The 24,707-nt window shown below is 39.5% G+C and overlaps 1 long non-coding RNA gene across 1 annotated transcript in view; it reads right to left on the bottom strand.

Annotated features, from left to right (window-relative positions):
• LOC133116182 (uncharacterized) overlaps positions 1–24,707 on the bottom strand; it is a 100,955-nt gene that overhangs the window by 60,049 nt on the left and 16,199 nt on the right. Inside the window, exon 2 of the long non-coding RNA XR_009705843.1 lies at positions 7,148–7,298. This is a non-coding gene — a long non-coding RNA (uncharacterized LOC133116182). The remainder of the gene's footprint in view (positions 1–7,147; positions 7,299–24,707) is intronic.

Here is a 24,707-nt window from a genome sequence, read left to right as displayed (position 1 = left end):
CTAACTTTAATGACACTGCAATTAATCGCCCCAATAGACAGACAGCTAAAAGACAAGATATTGACTTCATTAAGGATAATGTATTGTGTCATTAAGTCGGTAGGGTCACCTTGTGTATCATACAAGCCTGCTAATATATTGGCATTTTCCTCAAATAAGATAAATTCAGATATGAGTGATAAAGCAGATTAGAAAATGCTTCATCCACGCAGGGAAGCCGAAGTCTGAGCTTGCCGGCAGCTCGTCTTCCAAGGACTGGAGAGAAGCCATTACTGATCATGGCTTCTCACGAAGAAGACTGCTCTGTGCTGCTATTTTAATTGGCGTTGCGTTCTAAAGCAGGAAAAGACCCCTTTCCCATTGAGAAGACTTTATGATGAGAGCGACTCCAAGGCAGTGTTTTGTTGATCCACTTATCATCGCCTTTTTAGAAGTTTAACTCCACACCAAGTGCATCCTGGGAAATGGCTACCCTTCCTTTGTTGATCACATGAAGCTTGCCTTCAGTTCCATGGGTGCCACCATTTTGTTTTTTGTTTTGTCCTGGTTTAAAAAAGCCACCAGAATTTGTCTGGCTACATAAAGCCCCTCTATATTTACATTAATTACTTAATGACACTTGATTGGTCAGCTAAGAGTCAGCTCTGTTAAACTGTTTGAGTATTTTGCAGTAAATCTACCAGGGTAGGAATACAGTATGTATTCATGGGCAAGCTCTCAGGCCTGGCCAGAAGCCTCCTTGAACCATGTGATTCTGCTCTGGACACGCAATAGGATGATCACATCTTTCAGAAATGCATTTGTCACAGGTGGACTTTGGGGTTTTGCTGCTGTGTCACAGGAATGACAATAAATTTCAAGGTAGGGCTGCACATTTTTTAAATGACTGCATGTGAGAAGATCTGACACGTATTGCCACTTGTGAAAACAATACAAAAGAAAATATCTGTATAGTACAGGAAGCCTAAGGATTAAAAATAAACATGGTTCACAACATAGAAAAGACATCATTACTATTATTGTAAAGATTATAATTGGAATTACCAATACAATTCAAACTATTTTGCAAGTCATGCATTATCTTATGTTCAGTATGGCGATTCTGTTGCATAAGTACAGTCCAGATCACTGAACACAGAACTGTAGAGAAACTCCACACTCCTGAAACTCTGGATTAAATAATGGTCACTTTGCTCTCAGCAGTCAGCTTTCAGACCTGCAGGAGAATCCATACAAGCAGTCACCTTCCTGTGGGACTCCGGAATTAATTAATATCACTTCTTTCCGTCTACCTCCCTGGCCTGTCCCCAATCTTCAACCGATATTTTATTTAGGGGCATCTCAGCAGCAGTTCAGGAACCTTTTCCCTGTGACCTTGGCATTTCTTTTTGGGCTCTGATTATTGACACTTTCTTCTTCCCGCACCACCTCTTCTCATTTGTCATGATTATTGCTGATTTTTTAACTGTCATTTGTGAGCGCGGATCAATGGCTGGCGACGTCCCCTTTGTCATATTGGCAGCGCGAGCGGCCTTTCTTTTCTAAATGAGGCCTCCTCTCTTTCTACCTATTAAAAAGTTTGTCTCGCCAGGCACTCAATCCTTTGTTAGGTCAGTTCATTTATCATTCTTCCAATCAGAGGCTGACACACATATTCAGCCAGCTTTTTCAATCGAAACCACATATTGCACCATCATTTTTTCCTGTTCTATGATTATCTTTAATATGTGTGGTGAAAGCTTTCTTACACAGAGCATAATTTTTCCCTTTCAAACTAGAACCAAGGAAGAGAATGTTACAGAACCTATTACCCCAAGAACAGTAGTTTTACTTAGTTACTTTTACTCAATATTTACAGACACATACAGTATGCAAATGTATGATTAATCGTGTAGTGTAATGTTTCACAGTTCATTTTATGAAGATGATTTTTTCCCAACAGTATAATACTCATAGTGTGTAAATGCTGTCCAATAATACCATGAACACCTCAATTTCTGTAGGACAACGCTTAATGGCTCTCAAACTCATCTAGCTTCTTCTACAGAAAATTAGACTGTAATGTAACTTTCAAAGGAACAAGGGGCTTTAAATTACCTTTTAATGAGGTCATTACAAATAGTCTTTTGGTTTAAGCTCTAAGGTGCATCAAGGAGATATTATAAATCTACTGAAATTACTTAGTAAAAAACTATAAGCAATGTCTATACACCAAAACAGCCTAGTTTGGGGTTGGTCAGCATGTTTAAAGTAATTAAATAAAAATTAAATAAAAAACAGCATAAAACATGTCATTTCACTGGCCTACATCTAAGCTTGCACAGTTAACTCACTTTCAACCTTCAGTTCACTCTACACGCTAGCCAGTAACTGGAAAACAACAGTTAACACGGCTCATATCAACAAAACTAGGTGTTGAATATCTGTGAGAATGCAATCAGCAGTACAACAGTGCATCCAAGTAATCTTTTCATAAACTGAATGTTGTTAATATCCATTCATAATGCAAATGCTAACTGCATAGAATGGAAAGACTGTGTCTATCAATGTAGCTAGTTGTCACCAAAACAATTGTTATTTATTATTTAACGTTTTACTAAATTTAGCATTTATTCATGGATTTTTATAATATTTCTAAAGTTGCTTTTATTTCAATTGTAGCTTCGGCATATGCCACAGACAAAATGGCCACCCCACGACTGCCACCTATTTGTGTACCCAGAGCATATCATTCCATATTAACAAGAAACCAAAAACAGTTATTTACAGAGTATGATTATTGATTATTGATGGTATTGGGCTTCATTAATCCACTCAACTCAACAATGAGGCTGGATGAAGGGAGAAATACACACAGGCTTTTCAGTGGCCGTTTGGCTGCATTGTCACACTTTCGGAGTTGGAGGATAAGGCTTGCTGTGCAGTGTGCCAGCTTAACGTACTGATGGCACTGCATTCCATCTTAGTTTTGGAGAGACCCACAAATCAAAGGTGACACCTCCATTTGTGGCCTTTCTAACCATAATCAATCAATGTTATTTATGATTGATGCGACAACATGCCAATATAATTGAAGGAATGTACTCGTCAAAAGGGCTGCAGGACACAGTACCTAAATTAAATAAGTATAAACAACTTAATTACTAATACATTAGAATATGAAACAACAGCAATACCTTTTATCCCCATTGGGTTATATGGTAGGTAAACCCAAACCAAAGTACAGGATATGACAATAACATACAATTAATTTAGGAAATCCTATAATATAGTAAATATGCTGGAACCTTATTCTTATGATGCATATACAGTATGCACATTAAGTATTGATGTCGCAATAAACCTCTGAATAATATTTTGGTGAATAATATTTCAATGTATTCTTTAATAATTACTAGAACGAGAACAACCTTGAACTTACAGAGGTTAGTATTTATTGAGGACAGTACAAGCACAAAGCTTCAGAATAGGAAATGCGAAAGTGTTTCATTCTAAATGGTAATAAATATTATGATCACATAAACACAAATTGTATTTACCACCTGAGAACAAAGAAGAGTGAAATATGAGCGCGGTCCGGTTTGGGCTGGGCACAATCAAGGCCTGAAGCCCACAGCAACGTGCCGCTGATAAATTAAAGTACAGTGCCTGTCACCCAAGGTCAGGACTACGCTTATATCACCAAGACGGGCTGTATTGAATTTATTCCGCCAGTTCATGTAAATTCATTGGAACGCTTGGCACTATAATTGCAAAACTGTCCCGTTTTGGTAATGGGCATTCCCTGTGAAATCACATGATAGGAAATGACATTTGGGTAAGTCTGCAGACACTCCTCTTTCATTAGAGCACAAAGCACGGTGCATGTTAACAACCCAAACAGCGTCAGGCAGGTAGGCTGACCATGGTAACCAGACAACAGACGGAGGGTCATTTGACATCTTGCCCGTGGGTCGTCTAACTCCACCGAGGCAAACAAACAAACAAAGAAAAATAAATGAGAACGGATTGGGCGAGCTAATGAAGGATGGCCTTCCCCAAACGTAAACCCACTAACTGATGGAGCCGGGCGTCGCCTCTGTCCTTCGCGGTTTCCCTCCTCCTTCCCGTTCTCGCCCGGCCTTCGCCTCGTCTCTACCTTTCCGCCATCTTGTCTTCCTCTTTCAGGCTGGCTGAGCAGGCTGACAGGCGGATTCCTTTGCTTTTCAGCGTATTAAAGGCACTTTCCCGCTCTGACAGCCTGTTCTATTCTGCCACCTTATAGCTCTGGCTTCACACTTCTCTGGGCAGCCACTGCTTCCTGACAGACCACTGTCACTTCCCATCAGCATCTGTATACGGCGCTCTCTCCCCTCAGCACGCATCCCCACTTTCCAACCAGCGCAATTATTTTTTTTGACAAGCTATCCATCAGCTTTAACTTTAAAAGCACTTTCCGCTGATATTCATTGTTAAGACCCTTGCTTTTTTTTTATGGGGCCTTGCATGAGAGAATATGATATCAGACATTCAAGCTACCAAACCATGTAAATTTACTTTGTCCCCGGCTATATTTCCAATTTCACGTCCAATTTTTTAGTACATTACGCGTAGTTGTTGTGCTTAATATGATGTTGTCAAATCGCATTAACGCTCAGTGCGACGCGGGGTCTTAAAAACAGGTTACAATCGGTATTGTGCAGAGGCGAGGGCACAGACTGGGCTGAAGCTGAATCTTATTAAAATTATCTGTTCGGTTGTTACCATTCTGAACAGTGTAATTTGGAGGCATTAGCAGAGACACGTGAAAATGTCAGCCCGCCAGCTAATGACAACGAAAGCAAAAGGAATATATCTGTGAAAGTCAATAAAGCTACTCTGCTGGTGACATAAATTTGATGGTAATCTAAGGAAATGAATACAGAACTGTCTTGTTTGAAGAGGAATTTTCCCTTCCAGTGAATCATTTGGTGCACTACCACTTGGCCTCCATCTCAGTCTTGCAGTGTAATAAGGGCACATCAACAATCACTCTATGCATGCGCGTAATGGAATGTTTACATTATGGCAGCCAAACGACAGCGTATTAGTCTGACTGCAAAGAGGCATTTTGAACAATAAGCTTCCTCGGGATTTTGCATGGCCGTGCATGCTTGTTCACATGACAATAATGCATCTAAATCATCTAAATACAGTGTAAGCGTACATATTACACACCACCATCGTTGTTGCAGGACTTTCTTGCAAAACAACCTTGACTAAAATTGGGTTGTGGGTAGAGACTAATCATGCTATTGGGTTTACAACATAATAAAATGATAATGATAACCAGGAGTAGTTCAAACAATAAAGAGTTTCATTTATAAGCTTAGAAAGGCAAGAAAAACATCAATATTCAATGGACCTTATGCATATTCTATATTTTCTCCACGTTAACCTTTTCACATGCCCCCTGAAAAAAACAGTGTAATTAAATTATAACACGACAGGGCTACATCTTAAAAGTGCTAAGAGCCAACATATTTTATGTCAATCGATTCACATAAAAATGCAACAAAGCTTCGGTGACCATCTCAGTACAATGAACAGCTGCCAAATGTTCATTTAGGTGAATGAGTTTGCAAAACTTTGAGCAGATTGCTTTCAAAAGGCTGCTTTCAACAAAAGGAAACATAATTAACAAGCTAATATCAGCATGTGTCTGGCTAAGTTAATGAATATCAAATTACACAGAAATGAGTATAAATCATCATTATCTTGAATTTTAATTAATCTGGCAATTAAACATGACAAATGCTATATACACCAAATCTTTAATTTATTCTTTCAAGTAAGGAATAATTTATCTTTTTTCACTATTTCATAGCTAATTTCACATTATGTGTACTCTTAATTAACAAGGACAGGCAGGCATTTAAAACTGCGGATAATGTCTTTTGTTTACAGCAGGGTGCCCTCTATTTAAAATAATTTTTCAAGCTCGGTAGCATGCTTGTAGATTTTTAATGACCTCTAATTCCAACCTTTTTTTGCCTGCAATATACTTTTCAGGGGGGAATGCTCTGGTATTAATAGAGTTGAACACAGACAGGACCCAATAGAATGAAAATGGGAGTTAATAGCTCTGTTTTTAATAGATTTGTTGGTGGCAATAATTATTGCTTTAAAAATCAAGAAACCCTCATGGCGTTAGAGGAGATCTACAGCAAACAAGATTTCAAAATGATGAATAAAGCACGTCTCCTAAGATTAAATAGTCCTACCAGAACATGCTCTGTCACTACCTAACTGCTTTCAATTCCTTACTGGGGAGGGGTAATGTCAAGAGAGTTGCAGACAAATGTTTTTTCCCCATATACTGCCTGTTTTAAAATGTTTTGAGTACATGAAACACAACAAATAATTATTTGAGAAGTAGAATGAAACAACACAGTCATCTGATCTGTAAATAGAAATTAGCTTCCGGACCAGGAGCCTGTTCCACAAAGCAGGATTAATCAGATCAGATTAGCCAGATCACTGCACTAAACCCAAACGATGTCCAAACCAGGAACATGGACTAAAGCAAAAAGAGCCGTTCCAGGTTTTACTTTGTGCAATTACCCAGTGAGCAAAAGACAGAATCTAGATGACACAAACAGACTAAATTAGCTGAGATTTAGTTCTAGTTTCACCTGGAGATGGTGCCTGTGTATGTCCTAGTTGGCTAGAAGCCTTTCACTTTTCAACCAAATATAGCTGGGTTTTCACCTGAATGTCTACTGTAGATATATAGATGTCCCTAGACCTGCACATCTAGCTAGGTGAAAACCCGGCTATATTTCATTGAAAAGGGAAAGGTTTCTACCTGACTAGAATGTACCCAAGCTATATCCAAGTGACACAAGAGCTAAATTGAGGCTAAATTAGTCTGTTTATGTAAAGACATCACTCAATCGCATATTTTCACCCCTCTACACATCTAGATTCTGTATTTCTCTCATTGGGTAACCAGGTAAATCAGTTATTCTGCTTTGTGGAACAGGGCCTAGTTTCCAGTGATGGTTGCAGGGTTGCTCATTGTGTTAAGGCAATGTTGGACGATGTGGATGGCCCTAGTCTAGTATGAAAACTGACCAGCACACGTGCTGCCTGTGGCCAGCATCTCTGCAGGGTGACACATACTTACCCAGGGAGGGAGGGATTTGGTTTGGCCTGGATGACATCACAATTGATCCCAATAGACCAATCAGGCTCCTGGTTAATTCTGCTTGCTCACATTGTTCATGAAGCTTCTTCCTCCAAATGATTTCTGTGAAGCTCAACTCATGGACTGCAGTCTAAAAATGAGTAGCAGTTTAGCTGCGCTTGCCTGAGCTCTCCTGAACATGAGAGCTGCAGTGAACATGGCTGGCAAACATGACTACACATTAGGTCGTTTATCAGAGGCAATTAAGACTTTTTATGTGGAAAAAACATTTTATCACCATCCTAACACTGGCAGTAATACACTATCAATATAAGAAGCCGTTAGATCTATCACAGTTGATTTAAGCAATGTTAAAATATAAATCTGACATCACAAGTGACAAAAGTGTATATCAAGGCGTAATACCAGGCAAGACGTTAAAGTACTGGAAACTGAAAGTTCTTGTAACAATAAGTGTGTAAGAGCTTCTACACACCAATGTCTGATGAATGGCAATTGTCAAAACTAGAGAGGTTATTATTAACTACATATTGAGAATTGCATCTCGTAAATTTGTGGTTTGGACAGTTGCACATTGTACAACAGGGATGAAAATGAGTCCACACTCTTTCAGTTGATGTGACATTTCTAAAGGCCAGCCCAGCCTGTAAACATTCCCGCCCCAACCGTAGCTTATGCATGTCTCCTTTCAGAGACGTACATCAACTAGGCTCACCTTACTACCTAAGCACTGTAATGGCGTGACCTGCTAAAGTGCTGTCTCAAATGATGCCTTAATAAATCTGCCTTTCATGCACTTAAATGCACTAAATATTATACTTAGCCTACCATTAATCTGCTAAATAAATTAGATTTATGAAAATAAATAAGCAATATAACCTTCAAATGTAAAAAAATACTCTACTCCGATTTTTGTTTTTGCATGCAACCCATAATTATATTTCACATTATGGCTAAAACCCGTAATTAAAAGCTGTGGTTGTGTTCAGGAAGAATTGGGTACAATAAAACTTGTTAAACACTGAATTTCTGTGGCCAGTCTCTCTGTGACTAAATTCTGAGAACAATTACAGTAATTATGTATTTTACCCTTTGTTGTCAACAAGGATAATGCATTCATTTAAAATGAAAAAAAAAAAACATTAAAGAAGCATGAACCATCAGGCAATCCTTATTAACCAATGTATTTTTCTGAACAGTGCAACCTTCTCATTACCATGGCAGACGCTCTTATCCAGGGCGACGTACAGTTGATTAGACTAAGCAGGAGACAATCCTCCCCTAGAGCAATGATGGGTTAAGGGCCTTGCTTAAGGGCCCAACGGCTGTGCGGATCTTACTGTGGCTACACCGGGTAACGAACCGCCGAATACACCTTGCGCGTACCAGTCATGTACCTTAACCACTACTATCTCATGTTTATTGTGTGCGTTTGACAAGTTTTAATGTTAGCAGTTCATATGTCATTAATGAAACACCAATATCAAAATTTTACTTTTAGCTAATATTGTGACTGTAGCCTGGCTTAGCAACTATCAAGTTAACTGGCTAACATTATTATCTAGCTATGTAACATCGTCTTACATGTATTATACTCACATTCTAGTCTGTATTCACTGTAGGTTCTATACAAATGAATTTGACATACTATTACAGAAAAAGTAGAAAAGGTGGCCTTAGGGTACCCTACCATGCTGTACCCTACCATCTTGTACCCTATTGCCCTGTACCCTACCATCCTATACCTTACAGCCCTGTACCCTACTGTCCTGTACCTTACCGCCCTGTACCTTTCCGCCCTGTACCCTACCGACCTGTACCTAACAGCCCTGTACCCTACTGTCCTGTACATTACCGCCCTGTACCTTTCCGCCCTGTACCCTACCGTCCTGTACCTTACAGCCCTGTACCCTACTGTCCTGTACCTTACCGCCCTGTACCTTTCCGCCCTGTACCCTACCATCCTGTACCTTACCGCCCTGTACCCTACCGTCCTGTACCTTACCACCCTGTACCTTTCCGCCCTGTACCCTACCGTCCTGTACCTTACCGTCCTGTACCTTACCCCCCTGTACCCTACCATCCTGTACCTTACCGCCCTGTACCCTACTGTCCTGTAGCCTCCTGCCCTGTACCCAAATTTGTCACCTTTGATTCTACTAATTAGAAGCTTAATAAGATCTCTATCTGTTAAATGAGGTTAGGGTTGGAGTGAAAACCTACAGGACAGTAGATGTGTAGGAACAGGGTTGGGCAACCATCAGACAGACATAAGCTTTTTTTCACACTTGTAACTTGTCATCAAACTTCCAAGACACCCGTCTCCCAAGAACCCTTCTGCAGCCCTGAGGGGTCACAACTCCTAAGTACCACCAGTCCAACCGGAGCAACAAGGCCATTCATCTGGGGTCTGCCCGGCGTAATTAGAGTGACAGCTTTGAAAATGTGAGTTGATGCGGAATCTGGCTCGCGCCTCGAGGAGCGTTTATTAAAATCTCAGCCAGGAAGTCAATAAGAAGAGGTGGTAGCGTCATCAGACGAGGCTGGAGGAACGTTTCTTCAGCCGCAAAAGTAAAAATGAAATATAGCCGAATGTCCCGAAGAAGGGAAAGCTCTAGACTTTAGTGTGACAGTGAGAAAAGGGCATTTATGGCCAGCAGGCATATGAATTGATGGATGTCAAACCTGTCTGTCACACTCTCTAGCTTCTCTCTTTGTCTCTTGCGTGCCACAGTAAAATGAATAAATGGCTCCGTCCTTCCGGTCACATATTTCTTAGTAAAAGGGTCGGAAGGTAAACCGCAGGGACACTGATGTAACTGAAGAACAGGAGGGGCTGTTTTGACTTAACTTTGATCTTCATTTCCCCTTGATGGAGATTTGGGGGGACAGGGGTGAGGACCTGGTGAGCCCCACAAGATACATTATATTAAAAGTTAATACAGAGGGTGACCGTTACAGAATAGCTTAACATTGAATTTGTACCACTTAACCACGGATCGGGTGTTGTACACCATTCTCAGAAAAGAGTTAAAAGGGAATTAAATTCCTTTCAAGTAGGTCTTAAATTTCATCACTTTTTTTTTTTTGACAGAGCAATGATGTTTTGGGACTAGGGATTTTTAAAAAAACATATAATTCTCTCTACATGCCCCTTTCCCAACTTAAAACTAATCAAACCACCGATGTGTAGTTCTGGCTGCTGAAAACCAGTTCATTACTTGCCGATAGTTCTCCATCAGTTACATGGTATAATTTTGTTTTTCCTGGAAGTTATGAGACAGAACAGCATTAAAGTGCCAGCATATGGTTATCAATGACCCAGATGGTTTCAACATGTCTGGAGACTGACAACTTTACTCCTCTGCCATCAAACCCGAGCAATTAACAATCATCAAGTAAGTGTTAATTAGGTATAATGAAACAATCTCTACTCAGCCTGAGCCTACTATTTGCCACTTACTAGTAATTATAAACACTAAGTACTCAGTGTAATCTCTTTGCTCAGCGGATGGCTTGTTTTGTCTACAATTTGGCAGATTTAAACCCGGAAACTCATAATTTGCCAAGCTGTCACAGCTGTTAAAGTCAAACAAAGGGATGGAGGGCCTCAGTAACAGTATTTCACTGTTTGTCATCCTGCTGATTGGAGGGTTATTAATTAATTAAAGTGACCCCTGACTGAAAGCAAGCAACCTGGTCACCTAAACACTGGGGTAATTAAAGTCATAAATTCATATTGGAAAGCTTCAAACTGAATAACATCATGTGCATCTGTGGGCAGGACCCGCATTTTGTTTTATTAAACTCGGGCCAGCTTTGGCAAATGCTAAATTGAATATGTATTGCTTCATTAAGTCCATTTTAAAGCCACTGCAAGGAAATCTGGGTAGTTTGCATTTTAAATAAATCTCAGCAGAACAACTCAAATCAATCGTGGATGGATCCGAGTCGTCCGTTTTCCTGAGACAAACTCAATACTGATATTATTAGTGAATAAATTACCAATCTCCTTAGCATGCAACGTATTGTCATGAGAAACTTTCTTTTTAGTGAATCCTCCTTTGTTTCTGGAAAATCATAATCAAAATGTTCACCCACGAATATATAATTGAAATGTTACATAACACATATTACAACTTATTGGTATGCCCATTGGTTGTTTCTGGAAGAAATAACAAACAAATGAAGAAAATCAAGCACAGAGTACAAATTGCCAAACAGCAGTCAATTGCCAAGTGGCCCTTACATGTAAAGTGCGATGCTGGCCCATCCCCATGGGTGACCTGTAGATTGACAATGGAAAGACTGCATTCAGCCCTGCTAACCATTAAGCTTTAAGTGCAACAGAAAGCACTGCGAAATGGGTATTTATGGCCTCTCTGAGCAAAATAACTTCTTAATGAGGGTGAACACACAATTCCAATAAATGTTGACGCAGTAAAATTGTGCCAAATCTGTGATGGCATTTTGATCCCGCAACAGGAAATATGGCAATAAAGGGGCTTAAATACACTGCTCAGAAACCATTCGAATGTTATATTGCATCCACACTGCAATGTGAGCTAACATTAATTTAATCATTTATTTTATTGTTTGGGGGGGGGGGGTCTCAGGGTATATTGTACATGATTTCAGCTCAGACACTGCATCAAGGCTGATTATGAAATAAGGTTAATTAAAAAGGCTCCATAAAACATGGCTTTAATAACTCAAAGGAGACGTACTTTGAATTACGATATGAAATAAATATTCTCATGCAGACTGAAGCTGACTTCTATTGTTATGCATCTGAGAAAGACGATGCTTTTACTCTTCAAATTGCGTAGTAATTGTGCACCCCCAGGCTCCCATGTAGATGTGTACAGTAGTCTTTACAGCATGTCAATTTTCAAGTAAGAATACTGAGACAGTAACCCAGAGCAAGCTAAGAGAAATTAGATAAATCAATGTTTCATCTCAAGCTTTCAGAGACAGAAGTAATCTACTGACGCACGCTAAACTGTACTTTCATATTTACACAGAAGAATGTTCAGAGTTGAGTGCGCTGGCAGAGCACGTACAGACATTGTTACAGTTGGTTTAACACTTTTTAAAAACTTTTAAATCACACTGCACTCTGCTGAATGGCATCTACCGCAGGGGAAAGAGCACTCTGTGTAATGTGAAAAGGAAATATAAAGACAAAACAATGAGATGTCATTTTTACTTCATTTTACTTTATCCTACACATATCCCCCCAGTCATTATCCTTGATGATTGAAATGCTACTTTTAATTTCTTCCCAGAGCATTGGTTATGAATCCCCTTTAAGCCACACTGGACAGGCGGGATTATCTCTGTAATGCAACGTAAATCTTCAGTGAGAACGACCGAAACCCACATGTATACCATAGTTTTGATTATATGATCCTAGCTTATAACCACCACATCTTGGCCTTGACTGTAAAAACCACTCATTTAGCCACACCTTACAATAAAACTCACCCTATACTGGGAACCACATTTGGGGGTTGATCATAAATAAAATTCACTGAGGGTACATGATATAATTGTGTGCCAACACAGTCTCTGTGAAACAGCTGGGATTTCATTGGTACTATTTACCATCAAATTACTTTATAACACAAAAGTAATATCTATATAAAGGATCCCTAGGTGGTTAACTTAAAAAAAGACCAACCTGGAACATACAGAGCTTTTGAGTAATGTAGAACATTTAATAAAACAGAACAGGAACAAGAACAAGTTTTCAGTGGTGATTTTCATTCATCTCACGTTTTAATATATCGGATAATATTAATGGGCCACAAGCAAGAACATTTTCATATTCTTATCGTAAATTTCTCTTACTTTTTTAATACGAAGGGCTTGTACGAGAGTGCCACGTCAGATTCAACAAACACTCCTAACTTCAGAAAACTGTCCTAATTGGCAATGCCCATTATACTACAGTATTTACAGTACTGTTGGTGGGTTCCGTTGGATAGATGGCCAATGGGATTAACAAGAACATGGGATGTAGGTACTCGATTGGGTAGACTGTGGTTCATTGGTTTTGGAAAAAGATAACAATATGGCAGTCCGTTTATAAATGTTCCCTTATTCCTCCTAAATAGTCCACAAAAATACGCCTCTGAAAACATTTTAGGCGAGAAATAAGCAATGCAGTTGCTGAATCTTGATTCATATTGGATCTGCAATGCTTAGTTTGAACATTCGATCCGAGTTGTGTGAGCCAGGTGAGATGCATGGACATGCACTTCAAGCCTCTACGTAGAAAATGAATGGAATGTGCTTTTTCAATGGTGAATGTTCCAAGTTCTCTTAAGTCACTCGCACGAATGATTTAAGAACAAATCTGCTCGTTTGAGTAGTTCTTGCATGATACCCAATTTTTTAGTTCACCAGTTTTCTACATTAAACCTATTTATTGGTGGAATATAATAAAAAGCAAAAATAGGTACTGTATCTTTATAGTATTGTGACACATTTTGCAAAGTGGTTAGTTATAGTTACAGCTATAATGTTGCATTTTCTTATTATCCAATATATTCATTCTAGCATTTTCATAGCATATTTATTAGGAGTGACCCTAAACAGAACAAGCTTCATCCAACTGGAAGTATTGCTTCACATGTCTTAAAGCTCTGCATAGGTTATTAGTACCTCTGTCACGCCAATGCCGATTTTTACAGAATGTGTTTTGAGAGCAGATCAAAGAGTCCTGAAATGTGGGTGTGTCACCGTAACCGGATTCGCTGGAGAAGACAGCTGCCAACAGAGGTTTAACGCCCTCGCTGCTGTCACAATATTAATCACCGCCGATGTGAAGTCTAAAAGGATTGCTCCAGGAAATAAAGACACCCATGATGTCAGCTCTGGAGCACTGATGTGACTCCATCAGAGGGGTGGACGCTTATTGACAGCCCGAGAAGGTGAGAAGGAGAGAGAGAGGGATGGGAAGAGAGGAAGACTGTGAGCGAGAAAGACAGAGAGGGATGGAGAGAGAAAGAGAAAGAGAGAGAGAGAGATGTCTGTCCTGGAGTCTGTCACCTTGGAACAGACGCAATGTCACGACGGCCCCACACCATTATTCTTGAGACAGTGGAGAGCATTATTTAAAGCCAAACAAATACAAGGGCTGAATGTCACGGCAAGGACACACACCCGGCCTCTCGTCTTAACTCACCAGTGTCCAGGTTTAAAATTGCCCCTCTCGTCTGCCCTCCCCACAAATCCATCTTCAGCTTCCACCCCTGACAGGAGCGCCGGGGCAGCCGCACACCAGATTTACCGACAGGAGTCACCGGGGTGCGAGGTGATTTACCGACGCTGGTCGTCAGCTTTCTTTTCAAGAAAGTGCACATTGAATTAATTTTAACTACATCTTAATGTTAAATATCCTGGAAACACTAAATTTCATGGTAGGTGATGCTCGCGACTATATAGACGTATATTAAGTTCCTGGGCAACATTCTCAAATTTTTATGGCGGAGGGTTATAATTTAATAAGCAGCAGCTCATAAGCGCCTCATCTCTCCCGTTAATTACTGAGACTTTATGCTCAGGAGTCCTGGTCATTATTACATGCCTCAAAAGTTGAAGTAATTTAATTTCATTGTTTTTATTACTTAATTATATTTAAGCAAAAAAGGTGAAAATATATGGTCTCATTATGAATGTGAAAATAAGCCCTTCCTTAGCCCTGCAACATAAAAAAAAGTTTTCAGAGGGCATCTTCACCTCGATTACATATCACTTTCATTTGTCATTACATATCAGTATCATTTGTCTTATTCAACTGAATATGGTCCATGAATAATGCAAATAGATAACAGAGAAAACAATATATTAGCTCTTTGAGTGCCTGACTATTTGGAACACATTTCGACATGAAATACCTTCATTTTTATGAGCTACGCAAAGAGCCCATGGATTCAGGACAGATGCAAGAAAGTAACATCAACCTAATCAATAATGTTGGACCATCAGCCAGCAAGTGCAAGAGTCAAATGACCTTGTTTAATGAGGCGAAAGAGACCCTGGAGGGACAGGCGGTTGATATCATACAATTCACACCCCCGATTGATTCAGTGCCACGGTGGTCCGCGTTGAATATGTTTATAGCGAGGTTGGCTAGTTTGCTGTAAGTATCCCTCCTGAATCCTCAATAGTGAAGGCCTTGATTTGTTATTTGTCCTACAGCAGGGTTACAGTTTAGTACACTGTAAATCAACCCTGGGCGCTTTTGTTTCCCATCAGCCAATGGAAATTGATCATACTCCATTCTTCAGACAGACAACTTGGAGACACGGTGGCTGAAGAGTGCATTTCCAGAGGTTAGATCCAGGGCTATACATTCGGCTGCTCTCGCTACCTCTGAAAACTAACTGATAATCCCAAAACAAATACTAAACAAAGGCCGTAATCCTGGTGTCAAACTTCTACTTGGGTATGGATATGAGGTAGACGGATATCCGGAGGTTCAAAGAAAAATAATAGCTCTTGGAGGGCTGAATGTTAATTGTCCAGGAACATACACAATACACTTGAGTATACACAAAAAGTGCGCACACACTCATGTAGAGAAAATGTATCCACTACTTGTCAGTTCTTGCATTAAGGGGGAAGTATTAAAAAGCACAGTTAAAAGACCACATTTTGTTCCAGGGAACAGATAATATAAATCATGATCGCGACTATAAACATGTAAATTTCGATCAATAAGTACTTGCCTTTTTTCTCCTCACTAACAGCAGCAATAAAGCCTCACTGAGCCCAACCAGCCATAAAAGTATGTAAAATAAATTAGGAGAACATAATGAGGGAGCCCAACATTCCTCCCATAAATATAACATAACGACCACAGCTAAAATGTCAGAGAATCTAATAAATCAATATGTTAGGACACAGCTTCCTTTATGCCCAAGATGGGCTATGTATTAAATTATATATTTTGAACATAACTTATTTTTGGCGGTGGGTAGACTTCAAATGGCCCAATCAAATACAGGTTTCGCGTACACACAGCATTTAATGTGTTTTTGAGCAATTCATCATCGTGTCTTCATGGACACTTCAGTCCAAGATTGGATGATACAAAAAAATATTTTTGTATCCAAAATTGGAGCAGGTAATACAAAGATAGATATGTCTACATTTGAGGCATAAGTGAGATTAAAGGCATTAAATTGGCATCATTGGATTTCTCCATCTTCTAACCTCCCTATCCTCTATCTACATTCAGTTGAACTGTAAAGGTACAATAGGAAAGATTTTTGTGTTAAAACATTGTAGACCATTGTAAATCCCTTCCTATCACTGAAAAAAGGCTCACTGTCATGTTGACTCACCCTCTGCCTGTGTTTATAGTACTTAAATTCGTGTTTCAAAATATTCTGTTGATGGGCCGGCAATCTGTACCAAAACATTGTATAGCAATACAATAATTCAAGCTCATTGGTTGAAAATTGGTTCTAATTGCCACAGCCAAGGGTGTTTCAACATCAGCGCATTCACAGAGAAGGGGAAGGATAAACAGTGTTGTGGTTTGAATGTGTTTGTTGCTGCAATTCCTCTCTTGACCATTACAAGTCCGAAATAACCTAGTGTACCTTTAAAATAATGGTACTGGCCAAAGCTAGGCACTGCTTGTGTGGATTCAACTCACAGGATGAAAACTGCTGGAAACCTTGCTGACCAGGCAAGACCGTGATTAGTTACAACCAGCCCTTTTTATTTACTCTAACTATCCATGTATGAATATTCCATAGCAACTTCCTGGCAAACTTCCTGAGGCAAACTTCCTGTATTATGCAGACTCATGTTTTCAGCCATGATATAGTGGCTCTACTAAAAACCTAACATTTATAAGTTCACCCACAATCTGAACAATGATGCTTTGGTTCCATCTGCAAAGCTGAAGATCTTGGATCTAGGTCTTTGCTGTGTGTTAAATAAGATTCTTCCAAGCACTTGCTATACCTTATTAGGTACACTCCTCACATGTGAAAGTGAATTCATCACTTTGTCTACATCACACATATTAAGAATGATCAGGAGGATGAATTACTTTTACTTCTAAATGACCTAATAACAATTTATCAAATCAAGTAAAGCAAATTAACCGCATGCAAACAATTTACTGTTGCCACTCCGGATAAGCCAATGAGCATTAACGTTTTCTGTGATTGATGTGACAGTACTGTACAGTTCTCTGAAAATGCAAGTGTAGCCTTTGTAAGCCCCCAGCTGGAAAACAGACTCCTTTGGTGGGGAGGTTCAGCTCGGCACTTGGGCCTGTTCCAACACTTGCAAGTCAACAGCCCAGAGATATGAGATATTTTTAAGCTACATGTAACAGACCCAGTTTGAGCTGGCAGATATGATGATCTCTGAAACAGAATAACATTACCAGTGCAAAGCACAAGCCCTTCACTGAAATAACTTCTTAAGGAACAAAAGAGCATTGATCTATATGCTGCACACCCTTATAATAGCCCTTTCCTTCAACACATTAGTAGCTGGTATCAATTCAGCATCCACTGCCTTTAAAAAGGTAAACATATATCCAGTACAGCGTACTGTCTGTGATCAATCAAAGTGCAATGCTTGTGTAATCACATCTCTGCATTTGCAATCACAGTTGTATTTTGGGGGCTATTGCACACTCCTTGAACCGTACACAATATTTTATTCAATGCCCTTTATTGCGGTGAGCTCACCATTCAGAAGCACCGTGTCTGCCAGTGTTATTGGCTGACTAACAGATTTAAAGATGGTTAACATGGCAAAGTGGCAAAAATCACCCACTGGTGAGCCGGCATAGCAAGAGCAATGGTTTTCAAATCACGATTTGGACAGTGCCGAATGACAAGCGCTGCAATCCAAATTCTTGACAAAGGAATGATTCCAACAAATGCACGCTTAAAAATAAATCAAATATCAAATCGTATTTACAAGGAACTCTGTCAAACCGGTTAGAAATGTACCCTATCACACAATCTCTGACCCTTCCTGGTACTATACCTATCAGAAGTGCCTCCAAAGGTGGGTTACTTAAGAAACAATTAGGAGCGTATACAAAGCAATTTGCAGCCAGTCTCACTCCTTCAGCTCACCAACTGAAGTGCCTTTCAGAGCTGATTTATAACTCTGTCGCCTTCAGAAGGCAACATAATTAATAGGAGCATGGACTTCTAATTTCAGTGACTTCCACAGCAAGTAGCTCTCATTTGATTTATGATGGCTGGCGAGTTTGCATTTTATCAGTTCATTCACTCATTATTTATGCTGATGACCAATTTCAATGGGTCGCTATCATCTAACTCACTACTAATCAAAGAGAATTAGGGTTCACTGCATTATTTAGAAGCCGCTAATTTATCTTCAGAACAAGGAGAAAGAATAGCTGCAGCACACTGGAAATAATTCAGTTTAAACCCATGGTCACCATTAACAGAGACTTACAACTCTCACTGATTCAGTGTTTAGCAACTAGAAATGCATACTAAATGACGTGCAAATCGGGGTCACTAAACCCAAGGACCATTTTAATTCAAGGTGACACAATAGCATAATTTCTGAGATTCAATCCAAATTACAGTTCATTACCGGGATAGAAAATGAATGTGTATGGATGGTACCATACATGAAGTACACAGGACAGATCAAGTCACCGGGATGGGAAGTCACAGCAGCTGATACAACACAGACATTTTGCAGTGAGTAAGATTTTCATTCTCAAACATATCAAATTATGGAAATGTAATTGGGGAAATATACATTCAAAACACTAATTATATTCATTTGGATTAAAAATGAAAATGTATACCATCCGAGAGCATATTACTTTGCATTACTTATCCAAAACATTTCTATATAATTCTTGTATACGCAAAACTACTTGTACATACTATGTATGAAAAAGGAAAACTTTGGTCCTTCCTTCTCCACGTGGTGAGTGTTCTGGCACAAAATGGCCGCCGATGCGTCATGCAGGTGGGTGCAACACATTCGTAATGATTAAAGTGAGTCAACTAACTGACAGTCCTCAAGTCTGTACTGCTGCAAACAAAACTTTTTGAAAGCTTGTGGACAGAGCCGGTCTGAGAGTTTGTGGGACCCTAGGTGAAAATGGGCCCCAAATAACAAAAATAATATATAAAATAAGAAATAAAAACATCAGACAGGGACCAGTTAACCATGCCAGGGCCTTAGGTGGCGTCCTACTATATATGCCCTAATGGAAGAATGCATGGTATGAGGACTGTGAAGTTACAAGCAAAGCTTGCCAAGCGTTATAGTACATTGGTATTTTCCTGATGATTTAGATGATACAAATGGGCATAGCAGTTACAGTAGTTAATTACATTTAATGCATACTTGCATGGTTTCCGTTCTTAAGAATGAGGAATGTATGCAATTCCTAGGTTTAGAGGGTTGGCCTATGACAGTAACCTTTGATTTATTTCCTCAAATTCAGCCACACTGTTTTTATGGGGAATTTCTGATTGAATAAATGCAGTAAAAGTTCTTCTTTACTATCCTTAAGAGGGTATTCTAGAAACCTATTCCACAACAATTCTGAAAAGCTACTTAATACATGTTGTATAATTTTATTTGTCCCTGATGTTTAATAACATTACACTGCACTAATGCGTATTACAAAAAAACTAAGAAAATCACTCCTATCCACAAGTAAAAATGCTGATCACACCAGAACTGACCAGCCAGTTAGGTGGTGAAAGGAAAGTATAAAATCATATTCTGAAGGTGGAAGACGATAGGCTCTATTTTAAAGAGGCAAATGGACAATACAATTGACTAAAAGCAGATGGTTGACAAAATAATGAGATTTTGGACTCAAAACAATTACATCTTACACAAGTTGGTATTTTCATTCTGACTATCCATAACATTTATTGTGGTAGGTGGGTTAAGGACTGGAGAAGATTCATGCAGCAGTAGTATTTCACTTGTACTAAATGTTGTAGTACAGGATAGCTGGTTTCTGAACTACATCTTTACTATTGTACTGGACTATATTCAATGTCACTTTTCACCCTCCTATGGATAAAAACATTATCCATTTGTGGTACCGTATATCAGAGGAACAGAACAGATTCACCATCAATCATGTGTGACATTAGCACTTCAGGTTCTTCTGACCAACAGCCTTGAACCTGGGATGGACTTCCTGTTCACTCAAGCATAGGTTCCCTTCACCAATGAGCTTTCACCTTCTATATTTCAGCCCTGACGTCCTCTCCTCTCACTCTAACAAACCTCTTACTTAGCCCATGGAAGAAAACTTCTTTTAATTAAACCTATGTCTAGTAAACTGCAGGACTCGTCTTTGCACTGAGGCTTACAGATATCCATTCGACAGCGGTTCACGTTCAGTTAGCCTAAGCCCCATCAGTTCCATCACAAGAGATCAATCATACAGCCCCATTAATGTGTTAATGCAGTCACAGATCTGGGTGAAGGTGCAGAACAGTGGCATAACTTCAGGGCCATGTTGTTTCTGGAAGACTCTCAAGGTGCTGCTTGAGGCTGATAGCTTCCCCCTGGGACTGAAGGGTTCAGGTGCCTGGGTGTCCCCGTCTCATCCCTCAAACTGACAGAGGATGTTGCAGTAAGGAAAACGGCCTACAAGAAGAATCGCCCAGTCCAAACTGAAAGAAAAGAACCTGGATTTAAAAAATCAATAAAATATGTTTATAGAAGGAAATTCAATCCTATTTAATAATAAATACAATATGTAAGCGCTCTTGGGATTTGTATGCTTTTATTTATCATGCACTCAGACACCGCCCCGGTACCGTTTATTGTACAGAAAATGAAAAGTGCCGTCTCTGTGACTTCACCAACAGGTGGTAATCAGATGATCACATCGCATTCGTCGCCTGCTTTTCTTACACTCGTTTGCGGCGTGACGTCTCGTGTTTGAGCGAGAGGCTGAGGCTAAGGGATCCTGACACATTTTTATTGATCTGCATAGGTTATGTGCATGTAATCGTGTTTGTAGGGAAATTGTGGCAGGGACAAATTCGAGCCACAATGGCTCTGCGGGGAGAAAATTGCAGGCTTCACCAGGGAGGCGAGATGGAGTGGGGCCGGGTAACAGAGACGGAGGAAGCCCGCTGGAATCTCAGCGCCTCTATTATGATTTATAGGTTGCACAATTCTTTAGGGCTTCCACATTATTCTTAGTAAATCTTTTCTGCATTGTGTATAAAACAGGGCAGCCCTGACCGAGATAGAGTCTCGAGAAATGAGCTGGCGCAATTTAGCACAAGCATGGCTCAGCTAACACTCAAACACCTCTGTGATTCAACATATAAATCTTTAGGTTTTTAAACTTGTCCAATACAGTACCTACATTGCCACTGGCATGCAGTGTGACAATTCATGCTAGGAACTTTGTATTTTTAATTGTAAAAGACCTTATAAGGCATACAACCAGAGACGGCAACAAGCGCCATACAAGAACAAAGTTGTCAATAAATAATATACACAGGGAGACATGTACAAATAGCTCTGGGATTGAGGTCATAAAAATCTCCACCTTGCACATAATGCATAATCCATACAAACAACAGCCCTCCTTAATTACCAAATAAACAGATGGATGCAGGAGTTCAGCGTGTTATTATTTTAGAAATCCTTCAGCGCCCATCTTGTGCACCTTTAAAAATTCCCTGTAAAGTCATTTATTCAGTAACCCTACCTTCTGTGTGCTTCACTTGCTCTTATTAAATGTAAAAAAAAAAAAGATCACCTTCAAGTTTATTAATGATGGGCTCCTGGATGAAAGATGCCTTCAAAAATTCACAACATCTGTTTGCTGCACTCCGTTCTCAGCATGCTACACCTATCTCTCATGGTTAATGATGCTCATCCACTCTGCAAGTTTTACGGACAAATGTGTGCCTAGACACATCCATCATTCTGAATGAGTGGTCCTGATGAAGCATCCGCAAGCCTGTTTTCGCTCTTTCTGCTTTAACTTTAACGAATGGCAAGCCGGCTGCGCAGTCTTCGTACGTTATAAATCTGCCCGCCAAAAAAAAACAAAAAATTTTAGGCTGAACTATGGGCAGCTTCAATTACCAGCACTATTGGCTGAGGAGACCAGCCAATAACATCTTCTTTCGGTGCTCAAAATTCTAGCGAAAGCAGCATAACTGCTAAAACATTCATGCCCCTATGGATTCAACAGAACTACTATATCATTTTCCTGGCAGCTGTCCAAGGTATTTGGTGATAGACATTATCTAGAGACTAACTTTTATATACAAAGCTTTTCCATTCAGTAAGTATATCCCTCAAGACCATCATATCTTATATAATTACCAAAATCGTTGACTTGAATGAAAATAGCTATAGACAAATAATATGCTTCATAAATCAAAACTCTGTTTGATCTGTTTTACTTAGAATCAATATGAATCACTATAATGGACTGAACATAAAAAAGCATGATATATAAATCATATTTTTCAACCAGCCTTTCAAACTACGTATCAACCAAGTTTGAAAGACTGAACATCGGGGAATTCTGTAAATGTAAATTAAAACTGAACACTCATACGTGCAACTACATAGCCTACACATTTTAGTGCAAACTCTGGCTTGTGGATAGAAAATAGGTTGGATTTCTTTAAAATTACATGACTGTTTTTACAATCAGTCTTGTCTTTGTTCCAGAACAAAGGGTAAGAACACTTCCTGTAGGTTGACTCATATGTGTAGCGAGGTACTGGCTTTGCAGGCCCCAGGGAGTGTTTACAATAAAGAGACAATGGGAGCGTACTGTTGAGCTGAACTGAGTAAGGTAGATAAATAGCAACAAACCTGCTGCTAAATGTTTAAATGAGGCGAGGAAAATCCCTGGGGTTTTGAGCCAACTGCCTGAGCCTGGCTGCCATCATGCATACTGTAAACAAATATTGTTTTATTTTTTTACTTAAATCAAGTGTTCATGTCAAAAGTTGAACATGATTTTTTTCAGATTCAGTCGGCAAAACAAGCCTCTTTTCATTCAGCTCTATATCATGGTGCTAAATGTGCAAATGCTGCTCTGGCCACTGTTCAGAAGTACGGTCAAGAAGTGGCAGGCAAATTATAGCTAATATAATATATCACAGAAAATAGTTGAACTACATTAAAGAAAGCAGTGACATTATAAGGAAGAAGTGAAATAATACTTAAGCAAGTGACCACATACAAAGTACGGCAAAAGCAGTGGGCTGCTCCTATGCAAGGAAAGCATATGCTGGTTAACTGCAGGGAGTATCTTACTGAATGGCATTTTTTGCTATATCTTAAATATTGTACATTTAGGGGAGTATGCATAAGCATTGGATATTAATATTTGGTTCACACAAACAGATAGCTCAACTGGACTTCTTTTAACTTCAGCTTCACAAACTCCAGAAATTGTAGCAATTACCAGTGTAAGTTATAACATAAAAAATAATGACATCAGTCACAGGATTAGTCAACATCTGGTTCATTGCATGAGTACATCAATTGGACTGTTAAATGGTACTGACAACTTTGTTTTCAAATATAAAATATACTTGGATCACGAGAAGATCAAAAGAAAACATGTGCATCTGAATAAATGACTTGCCTCTTTATATCATATTTTTGTCACATTTGTGAATTTCAGTTTGAGTATACGTAGTTATGATGGCTCACATATGGATGAGGACAAATGAACAGTGTAGAGACCTAATTCTTGTTAAAACTGTGGGTAAGCCATTCCGGAAATGTTATTATGCATCAGCCCTGCCATCCACCTGCATCCCCAAGCTGGTAAAACTCTCTATTGAATGTCTTACAAATAGGGATGGACAAAGTTCTTGCACTGTTTATTTCTGGCAGTGTACTACATTTATGGTGCTGAGGTTTATAGAAGCCCATCTAATATTGCTGTTATTTGATAACCGGATCCATTACGGCTGTTACAGATGGTTAGAGTTTCCATAATTACATTCTAGTCTTGGCAGTAAGATAAAAATGCAAAACACTGATCAAATCTGTCAGTGGCCTGCAACCAATCCAAAGAAAGCACCAAAGAAAGGAACCGTTGACTCATGCATGGTCCACCCTTCCACCAATATACCGGCCAAAGCAACCACCTTTATCAAGAAAAATAACAATAAAATGCTCGGATCACTTACTTTCTCAGAAACTAAACTGACGCTGCAATGCACCGCAGCCAAGAAAGTATTACAAGATCACCTAGCTGTTCTACCTGATCTCCCAGCTTCCCCTGTGCTGTGAGGAAGACAGCAGCCCAAGCACACAATGCGGTCTGACATGCACACTGCTCAGATGGAGCTCAGATCTTTATGCATTCAGATGGCAACCCAATTCCCGGCTGGCCATTTCACTCTTCATAACGTGTGGCATTTCATGCACGCTGAAGTGGAGCATTCTATAAGTAACACCCTCCTGCTTTCATGGTATTGTTGCTGGCAAAACGCTTTAGGGAGCAATTGTATTATAAACATATATTTTC

This window comes from Conger conger, chromosome 2 (assembly GCF_963514075.1).
Source record: "Conger conger chromosome 2, fConCon1.1, whole genome shotgun sequence".
NCBI classification, from domain to species: Eukaryota; Metazoa; Chordata; class Actinopteri; order Anguilliformes; family Congridae; genus Conger; species Conger conger.
The sequence above is the reverse complement of the archived record's forward strand: the minus strand, read 5'-3'. Positions and strand labels throughout refer to the sequence as shown.